Below are 19995 nucleotides of genomic sequence, written 5' to 3' on the forward strand. Positions count from 1 at the left end.
AGCTTTTAGGACCACCTTGGACGGTGATATACGAAGAAGCACGTCTAGGAACAGAGTCGATGAGACTACGGCTGGTATCCTGAGGAATGGCTGTCTATTCCTGTCAACCAAATGCCACAGTTCTTCTAAACTCGGCAGTGGCAGGGTCTTCAGATGGCGTCCAATCACATCCCAAATGTATTCACTTGGTGAGAAATCAGGGAAGAACGATAGACAGGGAAGCATCTGTGCACTTTGCAGAGCACATGGGCTGATGTGATCAGTCTGTGGTCGGGCGTTATTCTGCTGATAAAAGGCACTAGGCGCTTTCCGAAGTTACGGGAGTTTCAACGACCGCAGTACATCATCCACGTATCGTTGGGCCATCATAACGCCTTGAATACGAACTAAAGGTGACTTGGAATAGCACGCAATTGCCCCCCCCCCCAAACTAAGATGCCTTTTTACCGCGCGGTGGGCGTTCCACAGTTGCTGCTGGATTGGACTTGTTTCCACATCGACGCCAAACTCGTACGCAGAGGCTATCATTGGGGAAATAGAAGTGTGACCCCTCTGAGAACACGACCCTGCGCCATTCCGTCGTCCACATCGCTCGAGCCCGACATCATTGCAGACGTTAGCGTTTATGATGTGAGGTCAATGCTAATCTTCTTAACGGACGCCACGAGTGCAGGCCACAAGTCACCAATCGACGGCAAATGGATCTGGTCGATATGGGAACATCCAGGGTGTCTTAAACATGCTGCAGAATGCAGGCAGAAGTGACTTGCGGGTGAGCCACCGCTTGTCAGGGAAGGCGTCGATCCACGCATGATGATGTCACTCTGGCTGCACCAATACCTCTCGGACTTGCCACATTTCCTTGTTCCAACAATACTGCCGATGCATTGCGGACGGGTCTAGCTGTGTGTTAGCTGAGATTTGCCATATGGACCAACCTGCTCTTCTCAGTCCGATCACCATGCCCCTAGTAAAATCTTCTGTCTGCTGGAACTGCCTCCTTTGAAGAAGGATTGGCATTTTTTGCTATAATACGCGTCCTCTGAGATAGGAACAGATTTTCTACGATGATTTCCCTAACTGAAATAACGGCACGAAAACTTACCATTCTGCAGGTTATTTTCTTTACGTATTCTTCAATGTGCGCTGGAGAGCTGCACATTTCACATCATTCGCATAATTTGCGGGCCACTTCTTTTGTTGTTGCATTTTCAATGTCGGGTAGTGTATAGCATTGTTCTAACATAGGTATTCTGACTCAAAATCGGTTTTTTCTAAAATGGTATACCTATTTTTTCCCATATTTCGATTCTCTGATTCAAATTATACCAATATGCCAAGTTTCGTAAAATTCACACAAGTTTTAAAAAACTAGCCCTCAGTATTTTAGCTCCTCAATGTTAATTGAATTTGATATATATCAGTATCGATTTTTTTTTGAAAAAAAATGTATGTCATTTTTTAGAATAAGATCCAATTTGTGTCAAAATATCTATGTTAGACCAATGCTAAATATAAATTCCAGGCTAATATTATATTGCTAAATATTTCCAGGCTAATATTAATTGCTAATATTAATTGCTAAATATAAATCTAAATACAAATTATAAATACAGGGTGTCCCGTAAATGTTACGACAAACTTCTGGGGAAAGTTGGGCATATCATAACAATTAAGAATGACATAGGAACACTTGCACGGAAATGTCAAGGGTAAGTGGTAACAGAGGTAGAAAATGGGAAAGGAAACAAGAGAATGATTAATTTGAAATATTTATTGGACATGAATTCAAATGGTGTATGACAGCTTGAATATTAGAACAGATGCTTAAAGTTTACACCATCAGACGCCAAACATGCCTGATACCGATGGACCATTGATAACCTATTCAAACATATCGAGAGTTTCTTTGATTGTAGCAGCCGCGCTGGCGAGTTTTGTTCCGAGATCCACTTCAGACACAACAGGATCGTGATACACGACACTTTTGATGGCTCCCCACAAAACGAAATCAAGGCTCAATAAATCCGGTGATGGGCCAGGGAACCGATCCACCTCGCCCACTTCATCGATGCAGGATTGATCTGTTTAAATGGCTACGAAAATCCAGTCCGAAATGAGTAGGTGCCCCATCATTATAGAACCACATGTTGCACTTCGCATTTGGTGGAACATGGTCAAGGAAACCGGGAAAAACCTGCTCCGAAAATTCACGACATTCAACCTGGATGGTAAAAGGTAGGGGCCGACTAAGCTGTCGCCAACCAAACCCGCCCACACATCAACTTTGAAGCGGGCCACGTGGTGTCCTAAAACCTGGGGATTTTCTTGAGCCCACAAATGCTGATTGTGGTGATTAAATACGCTATCCCTATTGCATGTGGCCTCATCCGTGAACAATAAATAAGCTGGGAAATTAACATCATGGGTACTTTTTGCAGAAACCACTGTGCGAAACGCACACGTTCAGAATGGTCATCGGTGAGTAATAACTAAACCATTTGGAGACGAAAAGCGCGGAAGGACTCGGCGTTCAAACCACGCTTGGCACTGGTGCCAGACATTCTTAATTAAGAGGCAATGGCACGTATGCTGGTTCTTGGATTACGTTCCACCGTATGCATCACTTTCTTCCCTAACGACCGAGCGAGTACTGCCACTTCTTAATGACCCGTAGTCGCACAAATTTTGATGAAGAATTGCAAACAAACTGTGGTGTAGTTGATGTCTGTCGGGAATGCGTTTCGATAAATGCGTGCAGAGTCTTGTCCATTACCCTCAGCTATTCATACGCTAAGTGCATGTCTGCGAGATCTCCGTTCGTATAGCATTCCATACTCTTTGTACGGTGCCCACCGCTCGAATGAGTCAATCCTCACTTTCCACGGGCCCCCAGGCTGCGTACAATGGTACAATGACGCTTCTGAGCATGTGTTCCTATGCAGTTCTTAATCCTTATGATGTGGTCTACCTCCCTAGAAAATCGTCACAACATTTACGAGACACCCTATACCTTAAGTCGCACTTTCTAGACATACAAAATGCAACCTGAATTTCGACATTCTGTCCACTAGAATGGCAGATATACAAACCGTTCCTTTTTTGTGTGTAGAGTGTACAAGGTACTTTAAAAAGCATTATTTGTGTAATGAAAAAGTGACAATATTCCGAAATTTGAATGAACACTAAAAGAGTAAAAAGATTTTTTTAGCTTTAAGCAACGTTAGTTACTATAAATTATTAGTTATTGAATCTTGAAAAAAACAACATTCGTATGAGTGCCTTGGGTTGGGCGGATTTTATTGGTTTTATGATACACGCAGTATTAGTAAAGAATGAATTCTGAAATTTTCTTCAGTTGTATGTGATATTTGTAAAATAATGTATGTAATGTCAACGAATAGCATTGATAGGTTTATTACACAAGTAACTGTCATGGCCCCTGCAAGTGAGATGAAGGCTGTTGACTGTAAGTTATGATGGCAAAATATTGTAGGTTACATGCCTAAGCGAAGAACTGCATTAATATAAATTTTTCTGAAAGAAATTTTACTTATATTTAAGCTACATATTATAAGGTTTGATATGATATATTAGGTGTTCCCCTTCCCATAAACTAAGCACATTTAGTGCCTCATTCACCACCGAACTAGACCCAGGGGTTTAACCCCTGTCCTAGAGCCTTGGCGGGATTGACGCCAACACCAAACAGTCGCTTGGGCTGCCCGTAGCAGAGAGACATTACCCAGCAAACCCGGGACGCTGTCCCCCGGGCTACTAGAGCCGTCTGCTCTAGGACGTGCCATACCCACACGATGGCCAATAAGTGATTTTTTCGAGACCTTCAGAACCACTAGGTTCGTAGTTTGTATACCCCGTGGCCGAGATTGCCTAGGTACAGAGCCTAGCCAGTAGCTTCGCAGAGTTCTCTAACATGGGACATATTTTAAGGTACCAAAGGTGGTGCAACCCGACTCACCGAATAATAATTAAAAACCTAAAAGTGAAGAAATAGTATAAGGTTACATATTATAAAGGTATCTTCTTCCTTCTTCAGCATGCCTTTGTAGTGTAGCGGTTAGCACACACAGCGCATATGCGAGAAGTCCAGGTTCGAGTCCTGGCGAGGGCATTAATTATTTTTTATGGCTTCTGCTTCGAAATAACCTAATGTCTCTACAGTGGCGCCCGAACTAAAAAGGTGGTATTCTTCACCACCAGGATTTGTCGATTGCGTCCCTTAATCTACAATCGTCCGTTAAAAGGGGAAGTATATAAGGTATCTTCTCCGCCCTTTCTGGATGCCAACGTGGTGTAACGGTAGCACACTCGGCGCGTATTCGAAAGGTCCAGGTTCGAGTCCCGGTGAGGGTATTGCTCGTTTTTCGTGCTTCCTTCTTCTAAACAACCTAATGACGTTACAATAGGAGTAAATAAGAAAATAATCTAACTTAGTTAGCTATTTGAGATAACAGAAATCTACTTCGAAAAGAGATGGTAACTTCATGTCTTTAGCCGCTCGGGTACACGGGAGCCAAATTAGATGAAATTTTTAGAAATTAAACTAGCACTTTTAACACTAGTAATTTGCATTAGAATATGTGCCTCGCGCGGAGACTTGTTAATGAACGAGCTGAATTAATGAATCCCATTTTCATGTTTTTAAAACGAATAATTAGCTTTGGGTTAATTTCGTAGTGAAAATTATGTCATGTGGCCAATAAGTCTGACTACATTTACTCAAAGCATTTTGCAAGGATTTGATTCGTCATTCAAAATCAAAATCGTCAGATTTCCTGAGCAATATTAACTAATAGTTAATTTAATAATAGGTTATTTATCTCTAAAAAGTAATTTCTTTATTACATATTTAAAACGTTCTCTAGTACTAGAAATTTAAACTAAATGTCGTTTTAGAATTTAATTTTATAGAAATGAATCACTATTATGATAATAAATTAATGTTTCTCAACGTTTTTAAAGTTAATGCAGAAATTTGCATTAAATTGAAGATTTCAATAAAGAATTTCTTTAATGGAGTTTTGATTACCTTAAAATGGTCTGGGCAGAATTCCGAAAAGAAAGTTATTAATGATGAGCTTATGTAATATGAATAAGCATAATATGACATTTGTAATTTATACATGTATTTATAAAGCAATAAGAACATTTGAACATTAATAATTTAAGTAAATAACTGAAAACTTTTCCGAGAAAAACGCAATTTTCCTTATTCTCTCTGATTTAGCACATACTCGGACAGTTAAGAAATTGTTTCGCTTTCAGTTCTTAAACGTTACCTAAAGAATTACTAGCCTTAATACATTTTTCAAAAAACACATTACTAGCACAATTTTTACCATCAAATGGCAAATTACGTTCTACTTCACCGTTGATTCCGCAGGATTTCACATTTGTTTTTTTATTTTGATTTTTAAAAATAAATCTCCTAAAAACTTAAACCTTCTTCTTTCACGCTCATTATTCATATCAGTTTTGCTCATTTCTTAATCTTATTTTTTGATATTTTGCTGCTTCATACTTCACGATCAGATAAAAGTAACGAAGCGAAATGAATAAATGCATGTTGAAGGAGTAGTATTTAAATTTTTTTTTTAACCTTTTATATTTTTATTTTATACTGTGTTTGTAGGTAATAGTGATACTTAATTCAAATACCTTTGACATTTCTGAGAAATGTGAAAAGTTTTGTTTGACATTTTGTGTTTGACATTAATGTTTTTTTTATATAGATAAACTGAAATTACACACATCATAAACCCAGACATACACATATGTACCGTACGGCAAGACAGTAGCCTTCCTGTTTGAAGTCAGTACCCTCCGTAAAGAGAAGTGAATGTTACCACGTATTTTGGATTCCCTTTTATTTTAGTTCTCCTTTTGATAATAAATCTTATTATGATAATATATTTTTCAAATATATATATATAAGTTAATTCTTTAGATAACGTTTTCTTTTAATTTTATGTGCTGTATCAATCATTAGGTTTTACTTAGCTCTGCTTGTAGAATCCAAAAATGAAGCCTTTAATGCTGCAGATAGACAGATTCGAAAGCCAGAGTTACTGGAAACAAACAATGGTATCGCTCCGAATCAAAGATGTTTACCTCCTAGGGTTGCTAACTTTTGTATTACAAGAATACATTAAAGAAATGGCTTTAAATGATCTCAAAGTGCTTAACTGTTTACAGTTTTGTCTTCATTATATATGTGTTGAAATAAATTCTTTTTATGTATAATGATAATAATCTTTAAATTTGAAAAATGCAAAGAAATTTACAGATTTTCAAAAGTTGAGCGAAAGAGATTTATTTAGTGCAAAAAATTATTTCAAGGCGATCATTATAAATGAGAGTACATTTTGCCTTTTCTGAGAAACATTTTTTGAGTGACTGAATAACATTCATTTTTCCAACTATTCAAACACGCATAAGTTAAATTTTTAAAACAAATATTACAAATGATATAACCTCCATATTTATGCTTTTCATATCATAGTATTATTGCATTATTTTACGAAACAGATTGAAGATTGTTTCTTCAAATAATATAATGTATTTATTTGATGATTATTAAAGAAATAGAGCTTATAACAGTAGATCTTCAGTTGGTAACTTTAAAGATATCCGTAATGAAACTGTTAGACTTTATACAAGATAAATCAATGTACTTTGCCAGCAATATTTAGAACACTATTAGATAAATACTGAATATAGTAATCTTTGATATTTTCTGACTGTTGAATTAATATAGATATAAAAAAAAATTGCTTCTCTATCCACTCAAAGACTGGCAGGTTTTGCATTCCGATTATTGCAATAGTTACACAAGTCTCCAGAAACCTGAAAAAAGATCTTTCTAACCAGCATTCAAACAAAGAATACAAACTTGAAGTAACAGATCTATCAAAATCAAATCCATAACAGAAATGAAAAATTTATATTTTATAAATTTTACATTATTTATTATTGCATGTCATTTCAATAAAATTCCATGATTTAGGAAACATTTTAGTGAGTCGTAATCTTTACACACCAAATTTCTACTAATTTTACGTTGTTTCAGGTTTCAAATTTTGAGTAAATTACTCAAATATCAGAAAATTTCTTTATGACCAAATATCGCGTATAAAAGCATTTTTAAAAAAGCTGTACTATTTTATTAAATTACAATTTAATAATAGATTTTAGTTACACACACATTTTTCATATTATATTCAAAATATCACTTTATCCTGAGGAGATATAACCTGAATTTTGTCTCGGCAAACACCTTTTAGGATATTTAAAGTGCCAGAGAAAGTTTTATCACAAAGTCTACGTATTATTTTAGTTAATCAGTGAGAAATCTCTAAAGCACCATTCTCCCCATGAAGCATTTCTACGGATGTGCAGACTGGCTTAATGTAGTTGCACCCCATTTCACTCAAGTATGAGATATTTCCTTCCAGGGAATGTAGTTAGAAGCAGAAAACAAATTAAAGTGGGCTCTGTTTTATAATGAGAGTGTCCAGTTCGAGTGTGGAAAGCACAGTGTTAAATCTTCAATAAAGGCTTTGTTATTTACACTAATATAAAATATGATTGTACAAGTAATGAAAATAGTTGAATTTGAAGAACACAAACAGTGAGCGCAAATAAGCCATTATAACCCCAAATTTAGAACAAAGTTTAAAACTGTTTAAAAATAAACTAAGTTTAAACTTTAAAGCAAAAATAGTGTAAATTAAGTTTAAGACACTGTTTTTTTACTCGCCTCCGTCGAAATAAAAAAAAAGCAACTCTCAATGTCACCGTTAATACGTCTGACAGCAATATAAAGTTCGGGGATTTCACAAAGATAACATCATAAAATTTTAATAAATTTACATAACTTATATAAATTTGTACAGAAACTCCCGGGTCTTCATACTGCCTTGAGACACGTTAAGCTGCAAAGTTCTATAAATGTTAAGTAGTTATTCTGACGTTCTATCTGAGAGACCTGCTTAAATCCTTATGATATAAGTAGTGTCGTATCATATATCTCCACATGACACTTCCAAGCATATAAACTACTATCGTTCATCATTTAAGCCACGTCTTTAGAGGAACAGGTAACATTCTCATTTGAACTATGACATGTAACCCCGCTATGCATAATTTTGTAGTTAGAGAAACACGCTGAATAAAAAAATTTAATATGAAAAATGATTGTATTTCGAATTAAATTTATGTTTAGTGCAAGATGTAAGTATAACTTTAAAATATAATTCTCAAATCTCTGAAAACATGTATAAATTTATCCGGTTATAATACTTTAAAACTATTTTAATTTTGAATATAGTAGCGCTTAAATAGTGTATTTTAAATCGTTTTGTTTTAAAACAGAGCGTGGGTAAGAACGGAAAAGCCTGTCTGTAGATTTCAATAAAAATTTATTAAAGGTTTTTCCTTCATATTTCGGTAAAAGATTATGCTATAGTAGATACAGCAAACTTTTGTTTTTCTAGATCTCTTCTTTAGTAATCAAGACGGCATCTTTTGCTAACAGAGTAGTTTTGAAGTAAACTATGGGCTTCAAATCTTTAAAAATATAGAAGACAAATGAAAGAAAAAAGTGCTTAATATTGTTCAGTAATGAAGAAGGTGTATTTTATTCCAATGTTATTTAGTAATTTTGAAACATGCAACAGCCATCTGTAATTTTAGGTTAGTATAATATCACACAGTCATAAAACAAACGCATATAAACTTGATCACATTTAGAAAATATTTCTCTAATTTCCATAAGTTTGAAAAACACAAGTTAGCATGCAAAGCATTTCCTCTCTCCTTACCGCGTGTTCCCTTGGTATAACTGGAAAACACATCGAGATAGCATTGGAAAGACCGGAGTTGGAATTCGAGCGAGGATATTGCGCATTTTTCACGTCTACAGCTCAGTTCAAGGTTATTATACTACAAAGTTTACTCTTGTATGAGGTCAGTGACTTTCTGCTGAAAAGCAACTTGTTTCCTACACATGTTGTGCTATCATTTCTTCCAGTTCTGTAAGTGTCGTCACCATTAAGAAAAGCCTACCTTGTCTGTCTACAGACCTCGGCTAAACCTTTAAATCTCTTACCAACCGCATATCTACTTATGTTAGAACTTCAGCCGGGATAGCTGCAATACAGCGAATGGTCTATCAGGCAACATTTAGGTTTAACTCCTACTTTTAAGCTGTGTCACGTGTGCCTTTAAATTTGCGTAACATTCTGAGTTGAGTGGACATTGCGACATGAGCTACCAAGAAGTACAGATACGATTTAATTCTGAACCTTACTGTTAATAAAACTAAAGAACAACTGTCACGATTCTAATTTTTACTCTCAGTTTCATGGATCCAGATGCAAAACAATGGAATTCTATTTAAGGTATTATAAGTATTCTATAAATATAAGTAGCATATATGATGTTCATTAGCAAAACTGAATTTAAACATTTTAAAAGCATTTAAAGAAAAAAAAATCAAATTTATACTAGTAATTTCTTATTCTCTTCAAAAGCAAAGTTATAAAAGTGTAGGTGTATAACTAAAGATGGAGATGCAGAAAATAAGAGGAATTTTCGGTCTCAAACCGCGGAAGCAAACAGAGCAGAATCGCAGTAAGTGAATTTTTCTTTCAATTTCTTCCTAAATGCAATTTATTCAGAAAATTTCACAATGCTTAATTTCTTTATGTATACAAGAGAACATTCAATCATTCCTGTTTGTATTTCAGAACAGACGAATGTCTGTACAAATGTTGTATTCATTTACTATCTCTGCATTCATTCATCTTCCTTACCTTTGAAATTAATTACTTCTAGCAATATATACGCACTGAATCTCGTCAAATCACCAAGAAATACGGAAGACAAATGATGCAAGTGTAAACGCAAAGAAATGTTGTCATAGTACTGTTTACTCAAATGAATGCTTCCATTTCTAAGGTTACTGCTGAACATCTTAATCATTAGATGATTGAACAATTATTATTTTTTTTAGTTGCTATATGCCTATTTGCCTATTTGAGAAGTCTGGTGACAATTAGAATCTGGTAATTTTTCTCAGCAAAGCTAACAATTTATGCTAATATTTTTAAATATATATATCTAATTACTTATTTTAATTTGGGAAAAGATAAAATTTTTCTTTATTCCATGTGAAACGTTTAAATAACTATTTTAAATTGTTACATAATTATGGAATTTAATCATTTTCTATCTATCTTGAGCTTTAATTGTTTAGACCACATAGTTTAGTATATTTCCCTATATGTGTCCGCTCATCAGCGACCGAACGGTACGTCCATTGAACTCTTGTAGTTTGGTCAAATTTAAATCCTTGAGAATGAGCTAGACGTTTGAGGGATTTCGTGCCTTTCCCTAAGCATAACGTGAATACGAGCCATGTTCCCTTCGAAAACCCTTCACAAAGGCATCCCTTTCCATAGACAGTTAACCATCGCGTGATTTGCCATAATCCAAATAATCCAGTTCTATTCTTATAGTATGTTTCTTCAGCTGGGCTTGTCTTGTGATGAAGTGCGCAGGGTTATTTGAGGAAACACAAACGCTGGAGCTTTTAGGTATCGTAGTAAAGTTTTACCTTAACTAATATCATCTTTAATCTTGCCAAAATACCTTAATTTTCAATTTGTATGGCGAGTAAGTTAATGAATGAAAAATTCGGAAAAAATTACAGATTTAATTTCTTCCCTTCACTGAAAAGACGTCTCTGTGACATAGTGTAACATAGTTGTCACAAGCCAGTAATTGTAATATACGAGTAATTAATTAAGCACTGAGCAAAGCCCTGAGTCTTTATTATTGTAATTAGTCATAATCCCAGTCCTTGCAAGTGAAACAGGTTAGGAAAGGTACGGTGAATTCTATTCGCTGTTGGGAACAGAATGATCTAGACTTGCGGTTGCGGTTTATGCAAATTTCTTACAATATGGGCTACGTGCAAATACGGAAAGGTAAATAATAACATTTACTGACTTCATGTATCATGCAGTAGCGAAATGTGTTATAGCCAGTGCAAGTTCTGAGGGGGAATGTTAAAAGAAGACTAATTTTCTTTAAATTTAAACTGAAGAATTTTGCAAGGAATGAACGAAAACTATAATGATTTGTTTAAAATATTATTATTAAGAAATTGCTGTGGGTCAGAACTTCTGGCATTGGTTCATAAAGATTATATGCGTAGTTACGAATTTAAGAAATAAATCCGTTTACCATTGTTCCTGCAAAATTAAAGCAGCACTCAATAACATCCACTTCAAAGAGTAGGGGACGCGACTTGTCTACAGTTCAGATATTTCTCACCACGTTTCAGTGGCATGTAAGGAAAGGAGCTTAGTAAAAGAATCCTCAGGTGCTAAGGATGGAAAGAGATTAAATCGGAAATTTTTTTAAGATATGTTCTTTCATGAACAGGGGCCAAGCAAAACGTTTCTCAACGTACTGTGACTGTTAATTAAAGAACAGAGTTCTGCAACAAAACAGCCTTTGAGATGAATGTAGCCGAATAGAAGTCATGAAAATTCTAAGATGTATTACTAAATTCACCTCTACATCGAGCCAACAGTATGATTACTCTGTGTTGGTCTTTTTTCAGTCATGTGCCACTTATTCTTTTCATAAAATCAGACTATGACACCTTTACAATACCCTTCAAATACACAGGAGTGTAGGAATTAAGTAGCTATCATTAGTCAACAAACATTTTCTCTGATGCGCAATAAACATGTCAGACTTAATAACGTAATGAAGGTGCACATGGTCTTAAGATGCAAAATTTTACCTGAGTACATACAGTGCCAGCTAAAAGGTTGCGTATAAAAATACCATGTGAATAAAATACCGCGTTGAGAAAATGTTGCGTCTACATCTTGACGCATACTGAATAAAATCAGTCTTCATCTCAGTATCATTTAATCCAAAAATGACAAACATCTTGGCCTATTACATGTAAAATATGCCTAAAAATTAGAATTAACCGACTTTAACCTATTCTATTGAGTTCCTGATTTTATTAATTACTTTTCTATTACTTTAACTATTTTTCCGTCATTAAAGTATAAAATATTAATTATTTGCATATAATAATATAATTTTTAATAACATTATTCTACTCAGAAGTACTTTTAGCTATAGGAGCTGCTATATCTAAATTTTGTTTTGTCATTCAAGGATGTAAATGAAATTCACACACATTGAATGTCAGAATTATATATTTATGGTAAAAAGATAATTATTTTCAGAAATTTCATCGCTCATGTAAGCAGTACACCTCAATCTTTGAAATTTCAAAAAGAATCTTCCCTTACAATTCGCGTATTCCATTCTGAGCACTCGCATATTACATTCTGAGTAAATTTAATTTTAATTGTAATTTAACTGTGTTTTTAATTATTATTTCCAGATTATACACATAAAATGAAGCGATATACTTTTAGATTTTTCACGTTGCATAAATGATAACGCATTTTTTATTTTATATGTTTTTTATTATTCGTTAAAAATGCTTACCGTAGTTTAAAAAGAAATAGCAACTTGTGGAAAGACCTTGCATAATTATTTCATTTGGTCATTTGGATAGAGGCTGTTCCTTTAAATTAGTTGCTCAAGGTACATCTATCTAACCTATATTAACGTATATATAAACATTGGGTAATTTGAAAGTTTATTTTTTCTGTATCATTTCTAAAAAGTATTAAATTTACAAATCATTTCCCTCAAGTAGAACTCTTACTTAGGTAACTGTATTGAAATCTTAATAAATCATTTAAAGTATAAATACCTTTTAAGAGCAATATTCGTTACCCTAAGAAGTTCTGATACTTGGTAATAGTAAGATATTAAGATTATGCGACTTTTAAGAAATAAGATATTTACACTACGTGAAATTTCGTGAAAAATGACACAATATTTTTGCATTACGTAAAGTTATTTTGGGATTATAATCGCACTGCCGAGCTTTGAAATTGTAACGATTCTGCGTCGGCATTTTAACCTGGCTTAGATGTGCCACGTGTAGAGCTGAAAGCCAAACTTTGTCAAATGTAAAGGGATTTATCAATATATCTAAATTTATCATCAAAGTATCATAATTATGTCAATCCCGATGATGCATGTATCCCACTAATCTGCCCCCCCAAAACTTGCTTTCCTGAAAAGCAGTATAAATGAACTGCTCTTGAGAAGACTGAGGACAGAACCTGAACAGTTTACAATAATGTGATAAGAAAAAGACCGTAGTTTCATTATAATTCAGAACAAACCACACGAAAGGTATCTGCATAATACGGGATGCCCTTGTGGAGGACGTTTGAAAGGAAAATACTTGTATTTCCGTTTTACATCCAGCCAGACCGTTCCCTGGGATTCAGACTCAGATCTAACTACAAGTGTTTCAAATCGAAGATTCAAAGGCCACCATAAGAGGAGATATTATAAAAAGTTTTGTTAGCAATTAAAAAATGTATTATCCTATATGCTTGCATCGAATAACCTATTAATAAATACAGAATAGTAGTTCTTTTCTTCTGGAAGTTCTGAACAAAGCTATCAAGAAGATCGATTTGTTTCAGTGAATGTGATTCATGCCTCACCAGTATGACAGTGATAGGCCTCATATGTCTTTTGTATTTGACGGAAGTTGGTGGAAATTCAGTTGTCTCTAAATATTCTCCATAAATATTCGTCTTAAATATTCTCCAGGCACATTTAATATTCTCCAGACATTGATACTAGTCTATTACACTATTAAACTGCTCTGAAGTTTTTTTAATTGCTCCGAGTTCTATTCTTTAGACTGATATAAACAATCATTTAACCAGCTTTTTGTTACAATGATGTCTAGAAGAAATTGGAGAAGGCGTTATCTCCTCACCCGTATAGCGGATAGAAAATGTTCAATAGCAGTTTGGCACATACATTATAGTATGCAGTAGTTTAGAAGCTATGTTTTAATCCTAAATGAGGCCTGTTTTCAATGCAAAATGTAATGTCAATGTATTCATTTCTTCAATGATAATGAATAATCTCAAAGAAGAGATCAGTTGCACTCCCAAACACTTTCGAAGTATAGATAAAAGAAACACTAGGCGAAGTATTGTCCAATAAGAGGAGTACAAATAAATAAGAACAGAAGCGAAATTGCATTTGCATCAGCTTGCTGTAATCTAAACAAATCGTTTTCGTACTACTGCTAATCTCAGTGAATGATCTAAGTCTCACATCGGATTTAACCATGATGCAAGTTTAATAATTTACAGCACTTAGCTTCTATTAGAGATATAAAAAACTGATCTTCAGGTAAAGAGAATAGTTAGGTTTATTTATTCACAATATTGATAACAATAGATGAATTCAGACTGATATACGATGCTACTAGTAGAAATAGTAGTATCGGGATATGTACCATTCGTTTCCGTAATGTATACTTAAACAAAATTCCGTAAACGTTCTATACAACTCTTTATTTTGCCCTTTAGATAAAATAACATCACACCTGTTTTACGTTTCTGACACGAGTTTATGAGAAAAACAGTTAACGTTATGAAACAAAAGCACACAATTAGTATCTAATAGCACATGTGAAATGCTCATCCTATAATAATTATAATAAATTATTTTTAAAAATAGAAAAAAGTATTCTTATTTATAGAAAAACCGTTTATATGACACTTTATACTGCTCACTGTTACACTTTCTGACAAATTAAATTTGTACTATGACTAGTTTAGGAAACTCCTGAGCTTTGTCAAATTATTATGTAAGGATTATGTTAATTTTATTAACAGTTAAATTCTTTTAAGTTCCTTCCCTGTCAGATTCTTAACTTCAACTTACTACTTCCGGCCAAAACGTAGTTTTGGAATCACTCTGAATACTTAATGAGGATGAGCGGTATTTAAACCGCGAAGTCTACTTTCTGAGTTGGAGAGAATCAGAGTTTCTGATTTGCGCGCGTCTGCCTTTTGGCTACTCTCTCTCAAAGCTGTTATTACTCTCGGCCGTACTCAGGCCCTTGATAAGCTTCGTAGTCAAATAGTGTTAAGGGGCCAACTCGATTAGAATCTTGATAGCTTCGGCTATATATCTTTAGTTTCATAATATGTATATATGTTTTAGTTTATTTCTTAGTCTCTTAAGTCTCTCAAGTGTCGGCTTTTATTGTACACTCCAAGACGGAGTTTTGTTAAATCTTATTGGAACAATAAAGGGTTAGTTACCCTCCCATCTTGTTGTTTCTTGTTACACGAACTTAAGCGATTATTCGCTAATTAGTTCTTAAGGTTACTCACTTTTGACTGCAATTACACAGTGGTAAACCTCACAATATATCACAACCTGTCCTTGGGAAAATGATTAATTTTACAGGGCTTTCGTGATTTTTACTCACTGTAATGTAAAATTATCCGATAAAATCACTTGTTCTGAAACTAAGTACACCTGGCAAATTCACAGCCTTTTCAACAATAATATGGGGATTATGTTTAACTCAGTACACACAATTAAGCCTGTTGACAACTCCATTAAGTTTAAACTGTGCTGCATCCTACCAAATAATGCTACCCATAAATCCCGGTTCACGTATAAACAACTTCTAGACCCATTCACAAAATTGTACCCGACCGCTCAAGTCATTACGCCGCTGGACTTTTTTTATGGGGCACATTAAAAGATGAGGTGCACTTTCGTCTCCCAACAACCTTGACATACTTTGGGATGAGATTTATGCGGTGTGCGCAGAAATCCCATTGGACACTTGGGTGCGGAGTATGGAATCAGTCGTGATTTGTACTCAGAAATGTAGAAGGCCACCATTTTAAACATTAACTTTAAACACCATTTGCAACATTCAGTTTTACCAGAAAGATCATTTATTTTTCAAACTGGACTATAGCCTTACTGTTCTTTGAAACTCAATTTTGTAGGTTCGAAAATAAATTTTCTACGACAGTTCAGTGTAGACATTTTTCTGACGCACTCTGTAGACAAAACTGATGAAACTAGCGTAATAGTAAATCCTACTATTCTCAGCATATTGGGTCATGAAGAATTTTTTTTTCTTTCCTAAGGTACTTCAGTTTTCTTTTTATCGTTTCTTATCATTATACAGATATCTTTTGGAAGGCATTGTTTAATTCCACAAGTAATGACTTAAATCATCTTCTATTACATTCAACTTCATAAGCTTTCCTTTGTGGCGTTCGGTAAGAAAAAATACTCAGAATAGGATTATATGATTCTTGACTTCTTACAATTTATAAGAGCAAACTGAGGTAGTAAGCAGCAATGTCGTATCGAATTATCGTTGCAACGTGTAGCGAAGCTAATGCTTAAGAAATGTCTATAATAATTTGTAAAATTCGGTTTCAGATGCACAGATTTAATTGGTCCTACATAAACTGTTTAAAACTCTTTGGAATTTAGGGAACGTGATAAATCTATTGTGCCATCGCCGGGATTCGAACTGCGTATCTTAAAAGTTTCTGATGGAAGAGCTAAACGAAGACTCTGAGTGTACGCACGGAAGAATGAATTAATTTCTTGTGGTCTTACTCAGAAAATGACCCTCAAATCTGAATACTATTCATTTTTAAGATTAGGTGAATTTGATACAATATAAAAAGTTGCTATGAAAATTCTAACACGATTATGTAAACCATGTTCAAAGGATGGGGAAGTATAAAGACCGAAAAACAAGCGTCATGCGAGTTAACATAGCAGCAAATTTCGAAGAATTTTAAAATATGTTCTTCTCAGCTACTGCGGGAATAGATATCTAATTTGTAAGTGATTACTGATAAGTAAAAATGAACATGGAATGCTGTGTACAAAAGAAAAAAAATCAACAATAGCTGGATATAATTCACCCTTTTGGATTCTTTCAAAAAAAAAAAAAAAAAAAAAAAAAAAAAAAGAGTTTAACTGAAAGAGGCTGAACATAATTCACAGTTTTGGATCTTTTCTAAAAATGAATTTTAATCCAAAGAGGTTGAAGCTTATAATTTTGTGTTTGCGGTTAGTGTAATTCTGGATAGTTCGTAATTTAGCATGACGCCACTATTACTGCAGAATAATGCGCTAAAGATTTAGAACATGTCTTCTAAAAAGCCAGCAGTAGTCAACAGTAAATTTTTATGCTGTTTCATATTTACAGCAGACTATATGTTGCAAGCATTAGATAGGGAAAACTGTACGAATATAATATTGATAGTCTATGTCATACCAATGTCTCTTAATCTATTGCTAGTTGTTCATATCGTTTCACTTTCTTAACACTTTTGTGAGAAGAGAAATATTATCGTGGAAATCGGGACGCCTTCCCAGATATTTTTAATTATAGAAACACACATTAAATTCCCGGAGGAATAAATTCACTTGTCACCTAGGGATATATATATGTATATATGATTAGATGAAGCTTATTTTGATCCTGATGTAAAGATAAATCTGTCCGAGAAATAGTCACTAATTTGACAGTTAAAACAGTAGGAATTTTTTTGATATTTTTATATGTCTTTTTACTTTATACCTGTTAAGCTATCAAGTCGACTAATGCAAAATTTTTTATACGTTTTAAATAATTTTAGTCTTATGTTTTCTTTTGCGAGCCATAATATGTACAAAAAGACAAATATAAATTTGAGATTTACAAGTAAATGTTTCTGTGGTACACTGTAGGAATACCTGTTTTCAGTAGGAGGAATTCTTGTTGGAATAATTAAGAGCTGCTAGGCATTTTACAAGTTTGGATATTCATTATGAATTCAAAAAATAAACATCGTTTCCTATCCAGATGTAACTTTTCTTAATTTTTTGTAAATCAGTTCAAAATACTTGACAAAATAGATCCTGATTCAGTATTTCGCTAAGTATATTTCGTTGCAAAACTTTTTTTTTTCAGTTCTTTTATAAGGTATTCCTCCCCCCTTCTTGGCATGCCTTCGTAGTGTGGTGGTCTGCACGCTAGGCGCGTATTCCAGAGGTCCGTGGTTCGATTCCCTTCGAAGGCGTTGCTAATTTTTCATCTCTTCTTCTTCCAATCACCCTAATGTCTCTACACTTTTATAATATTAACTTCGAATATGCGTTTCAAAATCCCTTTGTAGGGACTGTTTTATTTAATTATGAAGAGATAAACACTAATATGATCTTTATGTACTTAAGATTTTTATTAGAAGCAAATAGTAATACTACATACATTTTAATAGACCCATAATCTCTTTGCTGTGTTGTAAATCAGACCTTTCAGATAAAATTTTAATATGAAGGAAATTTCATTTATAGTAGTGTTTCAAACTGCTGCTTTAGAGTACGCTTTATGATTGGGCTCACAAATGATACATTCATTCTATATCAAAGTACTTTTTTTATAACGAGTCTCTGATCAATTTCCTTTCTTCGTTCAATGTGAAAATCTCCTTTGTACGTACGTAATCATAATGTTTTTCTTATAAATATATCTGCGCTGTAAAACTTGATTGATCCTCTATTATTACTGATCGCAATCCATTTCCTGGAACCCATTATCAATGTTTCTTTTCATATATGTTCCTCTCTAAACTTTGATAGATGCATACTTAAGAGGGGACATTTGGGTTTTGTGATTCTTTGCTATTCACAATTCAGAAGGATTGGAGTTATTTCAGACCTGTCTATGAAAAGTGATGTCTATATCTAGCTTCGTGTTTTAAAAGAAAGCTTCACGAGTTTACATTTCCAACATTTTATCATCCCTAGTAGTTTATGATATTGTATGTTAAAAACTGAATTATCAGTTCTTACACTTACATGCATTTTCGTGTTATATATACGTAATAATACGCATAATTACACATAAAGAAGTTATAATATTTGCTTTGCTATTTTGTTATTTGTTGCATATAAAAATTATTGTTTTAGCTGTGCTAAAAATTCTTTAACTGATTGTGATAAAAATATCATAACAGTAAATGCAGAACTATTACTGATATGTTTAAAAAAGATATCCGCATTTTTACCATTGCTAGGTGAAACTTTTCCAAGCGTATGCAGCAAACTTGTGTATTATGCGTCTTCATAAAATTATTGAACACGTTACTAAATAACTTTATAAACTATGTAAATATTTAAGTAAAATACTAGATACGTGCAAATCGAAAATTATTTGAGAATTTCTTTCAGCACAAGACGCCTTTTCCTACATAAAATACAGTATTTCCTGTCTTTAACATTTATGTATTCATTCAAGCCTTTTAGAATTGGTTAGCAGTGCCAGTTAAAAGGTGGTATACACGGGCATTCGTCTGAAGTAATGGGGCGGCAAATTAGTCTGAGGCTAAAAAGTTTCAAATATTAAACCAATATTTCATATTTTAGAAGATTTTTATTACGGCACTTATCTAAAATTAATTGAAGTGTAATTGAAGTGGCAAAAGCGAATAAGTTCGAATATTTGTTTTTAAGTAAATTCTATAAAACTGGACAGCGGGCAGTATCTAATTGGAGCGATCTCTTTCGAAGGGTAAAAAAAATAATGAAGCATTGAAATGAATAATATAAACTAATATGTGAAGCAAATTTTAAAAATAAAGTTTATAGAACCAAAATGCTTTTAAAAGAAAAATGTCTTCTTAAAATCCATAGTTGTTTCAGATTCTAATTTTCCTGTTCTTTCTCATTTCATATTTCATTTGGATAAATGTTTCAGTCTATAAGGCAGAAAGAACATAAATTCAACAATTTATTATTGAACACATTACTAAATAATTTTATAAACTATGTGAATATTTTAAATAAAATACGTGATATGTAATATTTTAAATAAATAAAATATGTGATATTTTATTCTCATATTCAACGGTGGACACATTACATGCTTAATTTCAATGGAATGTATTGAATTAGGGACAGCTAATTAGTAACAAACTGCTGCTTTTTTCGTGTTGATGATTGCTGCACATG

General features: G+C 33.8%; 1 long non-coding RNA gene across 2 annotated transcripts in view; it reads left to right on the top strand.

The window, feature by feature from the left end:
• The window catches only part of LOC118179515 (uncharacterized), a 177709-nt gene that overhangs the window by 59167 nt on the left and 98547 nt on the right, over positions 1-19995 (top strand). Inside the window, exon 3 of one of the 2 annotated variants that reach the window (XR_004756455.2) lies at positions 5754-6150. The exons of the other annotated variant lie outside the window; for it this stretch is intronic. This is a non-coding gene — a long non-coding RNA (uncharacterized LOC118179515). Of the gene's footprint in view, positions 1-5753; positions 6151-19995 lie in introns of those variants that run through there. 2 annotated transcript variants of the gene reach the window in all.

The sequence above is a fragment of the Stegodyphus dumicola genome, chromosome X1 (genome assembly GCF_044657685.1).
Source record: "Stegodyphus dumicola isolate Sdum_Otavi_A_Nest chromosome X1, ASM4465768v1".
In the NCBI taxonomy this organism is placed as follows: Eukaryota; Metazoa; Arthropoda; class Arachnida; order Araneae; family Eresidae; genus Stegodyphus; species Stegodyphus dumicola.